Genomic DNA, 11,807 nt, shown 5'->3' on the forward strand with positions numbered 1-11,807 from the left:
ATATATGTACTGAGGGGGAATAGATCCAAGATGTAAGGAAATCCAAGTTTAGAAGCCTATGTTTTGTTTAGTTCTATGAGTATCTCCTAATAATGAGTGTCATAAAAAATGGTTAAGCCAGAGATGTTTTTATGATTAGTACCCTAGAAACCAAGATGTTAGCACCAAGGTCCTCTCTGATAGAAAATCAATTTTAAGAACAGACATCCAGGACATGGGTTTGAGCCCTGGTCTGGGAAGATTCCACATGCTGCAGAGCAACTAAGCCTGTGCGCCACAACTACTGAGCCTGTGCTCTAGAGCCCGCGTGCTACAACTACTGAAGCCCACGCACCTAGACCCCGTGCTCCGCAACAAGAGAAGCCACCGCAGTGAGAAGCCCGCGCACCACAATGAAAAGCAGCCCCCGCTCGCCGCAACTAGAGAAAGCCTGCGCGCAGCAACAAAGACCCAACACAGCCAAAAATAAATAAATAAATAAATAGTATAAAAATTTTTTTTAAGAAAAGAACAGAAGTCCAAAGGATATTTTCTCTTAAATCTACCTATAATCATGATGCTGTAGGTCAAAAAGCTCTATCTCATTCTGATCAGGGCTGAAAAGATACAGAAGACAGTGTTATCAGACTTCAAGAGAAATAAAGGTTCACCAAAATTTAGGTGGATTAATTTCTTATTGTACAGTCATCAGAAATTAAAGCAGAGCAAGAGAAACTGGCAAAGCTCATGACTCAAAGATCTGGTTTAATAGCAGAACTTGGATACAGAATATGTCATTTGTGATGCTTTGGGGGAAAGTTTAACTTTGCATATCTCTGGATAAACCTTTTAATTTGAATATTTACTTTGTAGAATTAAACAAACCTCAGCTAAATTTGAAGCCAGGACAAGCCCGTGCGAGGAGCTCTCTTTGCCCTGCCTTGCATCATCAATTACTCCAAACAGGAAGAGACATAAGCCTACATCTCTGACAGGAAGATGTCACCTACTTTACTGTCCAGCAGGAAGAAGAAAACTCTCAGCCCCTGACAATCCAGCCAATCTGATAGCAGCCCTACAGATAAGAAGCCTCCATACTTCAGACTTGCAGCTTTTTTCCTTTGGTTATCACAGCCCTTCCCTACTCCTCCATTTTCCCTATAAAAGCCAGTTTGCATTCCTTGTTCTCTGGATTGCCTGTGGTCCAGAATAGTTCATGTATCCCAAATTGCAATTCCTCTGGCTATTTCTGAACAAACTTGCTTTTGCTGGTAAAATAACTGGCTATGATATTATTAACATTGACAGCTCAAAGAATAACCACAATCTCTGCAACAAAGGAAGCCTAGAGAGGAAGACTAGAGTACATTCATCATTTTGGGTGAAGTTTCTTACAAGATTGTAAGTCTCTTTTTTGGGAAATCTCTAATTGAGAATATTATCATTTATATAAATAGAACTGTTGGACTCATGGCTAATTGTGTATCATGGGCTTCAGGGGATCTGAGTCCCTTTCCATAAAATGCGAGAATCTCTTAAGTGATAATTGGAAACCTTCAAACCAGTTTCTAAAGACCTTTTTTTTCTTCTGCCTGTAAGTCCTTATAGTGAAGCTTACCCTATTATCTCTTCAAGCTTCACCAATAATTATCACAATTGGTCATTTTCATTTAGACTATTATTGAGAAATAGCCCCAAAATAAACTCTGAAAAATTAATAGCTTGAGTTGTATCAGTGTTCTTGTCAAATGTTAGACTGGATGAATTAAAACTTGTATTTAAATAAATTATACCATCAACTCCAAAGGGAAAATAATTAGAATAAATCTATTAACACTCCATCTATTGATCTGTCAATTCCTAGTACATATAAGAACAAGATTTTCTTTGATTTCCAAATATTTTTATTGAATTAGGCCTAACCACGCACAAAATACATAGCTGTGTTGATTTTCAAAATCATAGAAACAACACCAAGCAACTTGAAATTTGATACAGATTTTCTTCTGACATTTATTTACTGAAATATTTGTTTTCGATTTCAAAAGAAAGGAGGGAAGGAAGGAAAAAAGAGGGAATAATGTCACACACATCACAAAACCTCATTTCTGTAGGCAATGCTAGTGTTAATGCAATCGAGTGGAATAAACAGGAAAAAGCTTACAAAACTTGTATCTGAGTGATGACTACTATTTTTAAAATTTCTTCCCCAGGTTGTATCTTATCACACTTCTGTTTACACTTAATCCAGGATGTAAGATTGGATGATTTGCCTCTGTCAGATGTTGAAGCCTGGGTAAAATAAACAGTTGTCATTTGATGTCATTAAACTTCAGCCTAGAAGGCCATCACAATAACTCAGGAAGGTAAATAAAACACAGAGCGCTCCAAACAGAATTTTTTTTTTCTCCTCTCACTTCGTAAAACCAAACTGGGCTAAAACCATGCAGCCATAAAACATCAACCAGCCCTAGATCACCTCTCTCAAAGGCCCTGACCTCCAGAGACTTCTCTTTGCTCTGCGAAAAATTTTTAATATGCAAAATCTTATGATTAACAGTTGCCTTAAAAGAGACCATGAGAATCCCCATACATTGCTGTAGTTTGGCTAAAGGTGAAGCTGTGTCCCTTTTCATGGATATTTTTACAAAAGAACAGCCTTCTCCTTGATTTTCAGTGTTTTCTCCATTCCCTAGACGTGCACCACCTCCCACACCCTGCCCAAGTACATTTAAAAAGACTTTTCTTTAGAAATGTAAGCCAAGGGGTAGTTAGTGAAGAATTTTCCCCACTGGGCTCCCTATAATAACCCTTATATTTAGTTGAGAAGAATTAAATATCAAAATATTCAAGCCCTGGTCTATAGAGATCTTGGTATTTCTTTAAATAACTAGTTTTCTAAAAATAAAGTTGCCATATGATCCAGCAATCCCACTCCTGTGCATATACCCAGATAAAACTATAATTTGAAAATATACATGCACCTCTATGTTCATAGCAGCACTATTTACAAGAGCCAAGACATGCTCTTTACAATAGCAACCTAAATGTGCATCAACAGATGAATGGATAAAGAAGATGTGGTATGTATATATATATATATATATATATATATATGTAAAATGGAATATTAATTCCATATATATATATATATATATAATTCCATTATATATATATATAATGGAATATTACTCAGCCATAAAAAAAGAATGAAATAATGTCATTCGCAGCAACACGGATGGACCTAGAGATTATCATACTAATCAAAGTAAATCAGAAAGAGCAAGACAAATACCATATGATGTCACTTATATGTGGAATCTAAAATACAACACAAATGAGCATATCTACAAAACAAAAACAGATTTACAGACATAGAGAACAGAGAACAGACTTGTGGCTGCCAAGGGTGGGGGTGGGAGGTACTGGGAGTCTGGGATGAGCAGATGCAAACTATTATATATAGGATGGATAAACGACAAGGTCCTACTGTATAGCACAGGGAACTATATTCAATATCCTGGGATAAACCATCATGGAAAAGAATATGAAAAGAATATATAAATGTATAACTGAGTCACTTTGCTATACAGCAGAAATTAGATACAACATTGTAAATCAACTATATTTCAGTAAAATTTTTTTAAATGACTAGTTTTCTACCATTGTCTCAAAAGTAATTTTTAAAAACCTTTCCAAAAGCTTACCTAAAATTTAATAATTTATGTATATGACTTTTATCAATATCACAAGCAATTAATTGAGGTAAAATCTGAGGAAGATGCTTAGAAGAGACTAATTCTTATAGCTGTCTCTTTCCCCCTCCTTGCATTCCTGATTGGTGGGGTTTCCCTGGTAACTCACAAAGCTGCTATTAAATCAACCAAAGCGAGCTGGACAGCAGAGAGTGACAAGAGTGGCACCTGTCACAAGTAAGAAAGGAATGCCCACTACTGGTTGTATCCCTTCCCTATTCTCAAATAGAGCAACATGTCACCATCATAATGTCCTTCTATGTCCAATCTTACTAAAATAAACCCAAACCGAAAGGGCACGGGGAAATCACATGCTTATGAACAGACAGAGGAACTTTCTCCCTGTTTTAGAAAGTGAGGTCCATGAGCTCGGACCTTTTCAGACTGGTTCACGACCATATTCCCAGCATCTAGAACAGGCATCATTATGATTTTTGAGAACCACTGTTTTTAATTCTGTACATTCAAACTGCAGAAAGTAACACCAGCTTTTGGGTTCCAAAAATTATCCACCATAAGATGTCTAATAAGAATATATGATAGGCAGGAGGACACACAATCTCCCCAAAACCGAGGATCAATTCTTTTCCCCTTATATGTGGCTAGCAGGTATAAACTTCACCAGCCCTCTGGGGAGCACACTTTGGTTACAGTACATTTTCAGAAAACGAATCTAGTACTTAAAGTTAACTTCATTCTCCATAATGATCCTTTGACCCGAGTATTTAAAGACGTATCATGTCAAAAGTAAAATCAGTGAGGTCTGCCTCCTCTACCTGATTTAAAACTGTGAGTCTTTCTCTTTCCTGTGCTCCTAGCCCTCCTTAACCTGTTCTATTTCTCAATAGCACTTTTGACATTCTAACACACCCCACATCTTATTTATTATCATGATGGCTTCTTTGCTTGCCTCCTGCAGCCCCCAACTAGAGTATCAGTGCCACAGGGGTATTTTTAAAGACAGAGTTATTTGCTTTGTTCACTAATGTTCCCATATGCTTAGCTAAACTCATGTTTGGCACAGAGCTGATGTTCAATAAATATTTGTTCAATGAATAAATGTTATTTTTCATTAGATAATCCATTCTACCATGCTGACATTTATTACTGTAAATATAAAAACATAAATGCAAAACTGAGCAAAAATTATACGCAACTTTTGGGCTTCCCTGGTGGCGCAGTGGTTGAGAGTCCGCCTGCCGATGCAGGGGACACAGGTTCATGCCCGGGGGAAATCCCACATGCCGCGGAGCGGCTGGGCCTGTGAGCCATGGCCACTGAGCCTGCGCGTCTGGAGCCTGTGCTCCGCAATGGGAAAGGCCACAACAGTGAGAGGCCCGCATACCGAAAAAAAAATAAAATTTATACGCAACTTTGGTCTGTTTTTGATAGTCACATCAGGGAGTGTTTTACAGGAAATATCACAAACCTTTGCCATAGCAGTTATACATGTAGGCAAATAGTTTTAGAGTTTTAGCCAGGTTTTCTGAAAAACGTTTCATCATGGGATTTATCTGCAATCCAGTTTGAGTTTGGTCTATGATACCCTTTGTTTCAGCTCAGAATGCTTTTGTAAGCAGGTAATGAGAGAAGAGCCACTGTTAGGAGGATTAAACCATAAGGACACTTATTGTTTAGTAAGCAAGAAAAAGTAGGCAGTCCCATAGTTCAACAATATTATTAAAGACCCAGGTTCTTTCCAACTTTCTGCTTCCCCACTAACTTGTTTGGTTTTTTACCTTAATGCTTGTTGCCTCATGGTTGCAAGATGGCTACCATAGCATATGGCATCACACCTGCGTTCAAAACAGAAAAAAAGAGGAAGATGCCACAGCATTAAGTTCTCTGGTATCTGTCTCTTTTATCAGGAAAGCAAAAGGAGTGCCAGAAGACACAGCAGAGATTCATTGGCCAGAACTAGGTCACATGGCCAACCCCAGAGATTAAAAAGCCAGGAAAAGCAAAGATCTGGCAAGGAACAGGATTGCCTGACAATGGTTCTCTACCCTAGTGAGAGATTTTTTAAAATGCTAATGCCCCACTTCAAACCAATTAAATCAGAATTGTGGAGGGGGAGCAGGAATCTGTATTTTTTTCTTTTAAGAGCTTTTTTTCTTTTCTTTTTATGCCATTCTCTCCAGTTCTATCTTTTATTTTTTAATTTTTATTTTATATTGGAGTATAGTTGATTAACAATGTTGTGTTTGTTTCAGATGTACAGCAAAGTGATTCAGTTATACATATACATGTATCTATTCTTTTTCAAATGAGAATCTGTATTTTTAAAAGCAAAACAGGTGGGACTTCCCTGGTGGTCCAGTGGCTAAGACTCCTGGCTCCCAATGCAGGGGGCCCGAGTTCCATGCCTGGTCAGGGAACTTGATCCTGCATGCTGCAATTGAAAAGATCCCACATGCTGCCACTAAGACCCGGCACAGCCAAATAAATAAATAAGTAAATAAATATTTTTTTAAAAAAGAAAAAGAAAAAGCAACACAGGTGATTGTCACGTGCAGGCAGGGTTGAGAACCACAGACTGGACCATTCAAGAGTCATTGCTAGGATTAGCCACATCCATTGTTATCCCGAATGAAATCTGGCTTTTGTAAAAAAAGGGGATGGGTTAGGAAAGCAAATGGTATCCGCCACATCCATTAACTTAATGTTATTACCACAATTCTATTTAAAAAGACTCACTCTGCTGTTCGTTCTTGCATTCAGTCAGAAGACATTTATTAAGTACCCTCTAAGTGTAATGCGCTGAGGACAAAAGATGAAAAGTTCTTAACTTAGAAACTAATGAGGGAGATAAACATGTAGAAAAAATAATCCATCAAAATCCAATATGCCAGGGGCTGGGGAGAGGGAGAGACGGGGGTGAGGGGGGGTTGTTCAGTTTTATAAGATAAAAAGTTCTAGAGATCACTTGCACAACAATGTGAATATAGTTACTACTGAACTGTATACTTAAACATGGTTAAGATGGTAAATTTTATGCTATGTGGTTTCTACCACAATTTAAAAAACAAAAGCAAAACAAAACAAAAAACAATATGGTAAATCCTAATAGAGGAATAAGACTAAAGAGCTTATGGGAGAACAAAGAATTTTTTTCACTTATCAAAGTCTTTGGAAGTGAATAATTACCCAACTAGCCTCTTCAGTAACCATCTGTCTCTATGCATCAATTTCACCCTTTATGACCTGATCTTGGACACCTACCTTGCTTAGATTGTGGTCAACAAATGGTAAAGAGCAAAGGCTACACTCTGGGCCACCAAGAAGACACCTTAATGGGAAAGGGGCCAGCAGGTCAGAAAGCCAGAACTTCAGACTCTGGGACTTGAAGTCCCAAAGGGCTTTAAGAGTTGAACCCATGCATTTTTTTTTCAGTGTAACAGACCAGTATCCCACTAATGATCCCATTCATGTATTTGAAGATATTTAAGGCTTTTTCTTAACCTTCCTTCATTTCAGCAAGCTAAACAATTTCAACTCCTTCTAACCTTCCATGTAAGATTTATTTTCCTCAGTTATTTTTTTCCCTAACCTTCTTTGCTGTCATATCCATGTCAAAAGTAAAATTATTCTAATAAATGCCCTAAAATACTATATTAAGTAATTGTTAACAAATATGCAGTTTGAGGTCCACTTTTAGTATTTAAGCTTATAACAGCTAAATTTGGATTAAACTTGTGTCTAGTCAGTCCTTCCCAATTTTTTTCCTTGCATTTGCCCCCATCAGATTTATCTTATTAGTGAGATTTTGTTTTCAAGTTTTTGAACATCTCTTTGACAGAATCTGGGTAGAGAGCCAACTGTAATTCAAAGAAGAGCAAGGAATTTCCAAATCAAGTTACCACCTAACACTGTTTTCAACAAATTATATATGTGAATGTTTTAAATTCTATGTATACCCACTTTGAAATAACAAATACTATTACTTACCACATCTGGGCCGTACATTTAAAACATATGGGTGTCAAGTTTATCTGGAATTGTTTGGATTAACCGTGGTTTCCAGAGCCTATGTCTTCCAGCTGCCCTCACTGGGTGCTCAGTAACAAAGCTGCCTTCAAGGAAATCCAACTCTCAAAACTGTGACTGCTATTCTCACCCCACAAATGAAGAGCCTCAATAGCCGCATTTCACCCCGCTCCCTAACACACAGTCTTTCACAACTTTAGGAATTTGTTTTTTAAAGAATCCAAGTCCACTGCCACGGTTAAGAAAAGTGCTTCCAATTTAAAGAGTGTATGTACCCCAAAAGTCTAAAAAGTCTGGAAAATCTGCACTATAATCCACATCCAATGTAGAAAGCTGGTACAACATCCAGTACAAACCACATACAATGTCCAGATAACAAATTTGAGCAATTCTGATTATTGTGATTAATCCATGTGCTAGTGCAAAACTAGTACTATTTTACATAATAATTTAAAAAGACTATAAGAAAATGATCATCCAAAACTACAAAATTGAGAATGTTGGGCCCAACCTCTGATTATAATCCCCATTAGTTAATCTGCCCTGGGTCACCCTGAGATTGCACTGTCTACACCTGTCAACAATAAGAAATAAGTACTTAAGGATTAGACACTTGGTTTATATAAAATCTATTGCTGCAGGTGAGGGATGAATTCAGACACTTAGGTGTTCCTTATGGGCTCTGGTCTGAGTTCTTGCTTCCACTGAATTTATTCAAAAGATAGCCGCCACAATGCATGTAGAGGGTACCACCCCTTTTCCACATCAAAACATACTACTATATATAAAATAAATAACTAACAAGGACCTACTGAGAACCTGAAAACTTATATATATATATATATATATGTGTATGTGTATATATAGCTGTATATATACACATATATATGTCTGTACACATACATACATATGTCTATATACATTATTAGGTGTATTTAGATCTATACATAAGATCTATCTATAAGTTTGTTTTTAGGTTCCATATATATATATATAACTGAATCACTTTGTTGTACACCTGAAACTAACCCAACATTGTAAATCAACTATATTTCAATTAAAAAAAAAGAAAACACCCTGATAACTTTGAATCCTAAAATACCTGAGGCAAAATCTATTTCTGTCTATTTGTTTTACTGAAAGTTTGGGTACTCGAGAGGTTAAACATGGCAACACCAGAAGCAAATTTAAATTGAGTACTGAAGATCCTTCTTAGAAGTCCTTCAGCAATCATACCACAGGCAACCTCTCACTGGCTGCTTTTCCCCACTGGCCTCAGCTTCCCACCCTGCTATCCCACACCCCCCTTTCCTTATCTGATCTCCCCCCATCACCATATTCCCTACCTCTTGTTGACTTCTCAAGCAGAACGGTTTAACTGTCTCTAGATTTCTCTGGTCGGGGACTTGAAGCCTCACTGAACTCCATCGAGGAATCTTCTTAAACAGACTATTTTGTATCTAAGGTGAATTCTGAAGCCTGCCTTTAAGATTATTTTTCCCAGCCTGGCTACATTTAGATTTTGAAATTTGTGAGACAGAAGACCTGTGTCATCTAAGTTGATCAGAGTGACGGGGCAATAAAGCAAGATACATATAGTGATTAAAGATACAAATATTAAAAAAAAAAGATACAAATATTATTATCTGTCTGGGATCTAGAAGCTCACCCAGTACCAAATAATTGCAGCATTATGTCTTATTCTGAAGGTATTTTATGAAAGACCCAAATGATTGCCTAAGCTGGTGCTACAGATTGCATCTTTCATTTTGTATCTATATTGTTTTTCTGTTAAGCCAAGTAATTAATACCATTATTAAAAATTATAGGGGCTTCCCTGGTGGCGCAGTGGTTAAGAATCCACCTGCCAATGCAGGGGACATGGGTTCGATCTGTGGTCTGGGAAGATCCCACATGCCGCGGAGCAACTAAGCCCGTGCGCCACAACTACTGAGCCCGCAAGCCACAACTACTGAAGCCTGCGCGCCTAGAGCCCGTGCTCCGCAACAAGAGAAGCCACCACAATGAGAAGCCCGTGCACCGCAACAAAGAGTACAGCCCCCACTCGCCGCAACCAGAGAAAAGCCCGCGCAAAGCAGCAAAGACCCAACACAGCCAAAATAAACAAATAAAATAAAATAATGAAGTAAATAAATTTATTTTTTTAATTATAGCATTAAATGGAAATAGAATATCCTTCATTATTAAATCTAAAAATTTTTTTAAAGAATTTTTGGGAGACAAGCCTGATTATGTGTGGATATAGATCAGAAAGAATTTTCCAAGAGTGCTAAAAAATCTATTTTTCAAAGCAGCACAAAATGTCCATGGGCAGCAAAGTATTATCACCCTTCAACAACAACAACAAAAAGAAGAAAGATATGAATACGTAATAAAGCAAGTTTGCTTGCTCCACAATCCACTCTCAACTCTTCATGCCAACAATGGGAGAAAATTGACTGAATCAAGCTAACATTCTAATAAAATCTCCAGATTCTGTTCTGCCAAATACCATTCACGGTAAAACAGGGTGTTCTTTCTGTATTTTCGAGGAAATAAAATCTGGTTGTTTTTGTTTATTTGCAGATCACAGCTGCTTGAGTTTTAAGGTGATCTTTTTCTTCAATGACCACTGATAAACAGGCAAAATAAACAGCTGTCTACTAGAAAGCAGTAAGACTTACAAGAAAATGAAAGGGAGAAAATATCAAAATATGGGTATCCTAGGTAGTTTGGGCTTTCTTTGGACTAGGAAATACAAAGGTAGGTAATAGCAAAGCTCTCAAGGAAAATAATTCATAGTAAACATACACATAAATGCAGCACAAGAAAAGGAATATTAAAACAGCAGTCGGAGTAAGGTGAATATAACTGCAAGAAGAAAATGGCTTTATTTTATTTAGGCAATATAGTTCACTCAAGCAAAGTGAAGAAAATTGTAGATTCAGTCATTCGTTCAGTCAGCAAATATATCCAAGAAATAATTTTCATACTCTCTTCTAACTGGGACTTTATAAAGGCCTATCAGATATAAATACAGTTTTATGGGATCAAAATACATTTAAACAAATAAAATCACATCAAATACCCTAGTGTCTTGAAATATGCATTAAACACTCAGCACGCTTTTCTGAAAAAGCACTGGATATACTAGGTTTTATCTGTACATCAAAATAATTTCATGCACTGCATAACTAAAGGAAGATAATATCTATAAAAGAATTGTCTCTCTAGATCAAAGCATGGCAGTTGCATCTTTTGAATTTTGATGCTACAATTAAAACTACAGTGATATGAACTCTAATGAATAAACAATGCTTTAAAGCAGTATTTACTTACACAATGCAATAATTTTCTGTTAAATTTTCTTTTTTGACTGTACGTTCAAAGAAGCACCATTCATGATGATTACTGTGTGCATGTAAGTGGTTTAAATGATCAGTATGTGACCAAGAGCTTTTCCCCAAACTGCTTTTGCCGCTCCAGACATACAAATATATTGATTCTTTCACAGCCTGCACTGACTTGGTTGGAATGTGTGTGTGCAACAGACTTCTGCGTCTGTATCTAAGGTTTTACCACAATGCTACAATTCAACTGAATTCTAAAAAATTTATAAAATCCTACTCTTTTTAAATTACTATGCTGGGCTATGTGAACAGAGTTCATCATACTTCCATGGGGCCTTACCAACTACATATCCACCTTGGGGAGGTGGGTTTCTCAAGGCAGAGAATGTCCTGACTTGGCAAAGATGTTCAAAGTGAGCTGAGAAGCCACAGATGTGACAAGTGTTCACTCAACTTCAGAATGAATTCATTTGTTCAGTCTTGTTTATAAAGTGCTTACTATATGCCTGGCCCAACTGCTCTCCTTTCCTTCCCATATATCACACTGTATTGTCATGCTTTATATGTCTCTCTGGGCAATCCAGCACCATCACATTACCTCCCATTAAACTGAAAGATTCTCAAAGGCTGGGACCTTGTCATATCAACTGATACACTGCCATGGACTCAATAAATATTTATGAATGAATAAATAAATGGTAAATGTATAAACTGCTACGTTGTAAAGGCAGGGAAA

This window comes from Lipotes vexillifer, unplaced genomic scaffold (genome assembly GCF_000442215.2).
Source record: "Lipotes vexillifer unplaced genomic scaffold, Lipotes_vexillifer_v1.1 scaffold278, whole genome shotgun sequence".
Lineage (NCBI taxonomy): Eukaryota > Metazoa > Chordata > Mammalia > Artiodactyla > Lipotidae > Lipotes > Lipotes vexillifer.